Raw genomic sequence first — 302 nt, 5'->3', positions numbered from 1 at the left:
ACTTTCTACAAAAAAAATGTAATTTAAATCCCGAACCTATTAAGGTTAGTTTCATCTCGACTTGTTTGTTTCATTTGAATAACAAATACTATTTGTAGTGGCCTCTTTCATGCTGTTAGGCTTTGATTCATAGTTTTGCAAAGAAACTACTGTACTTGAACGAATCTTTTTCTTTGGAATTTATTCAAATCTTAGGGTTTAGGAAAGACATTAACTGGGAAAAAAGGAGACTTTTTCCATGGTATTTTTCTCCGAAATCTAAGGAAGATTTCCCTGTTGGAACTGATCTTTCTTTGTACCCT

The sequence above is a fragment of the Penaeus monodon genome, chromosome 19, assembly GCF_015228065.2.
Source record: "Penaeus monodon isolate SGIC_2016 chromosome 19, NSTDA_Pmon_1, whole genome shotgun sequence".
Taxonomy (NCBI): domain Eukaryota; kingdom Metazoa; phylum Arthropoda; class Malacostraca; order Decapoda; family Penaeidae; genus Penaeus; species Penaeus monodon.
Note: the sequence above shows the minus strand (reverse complement) of the source record.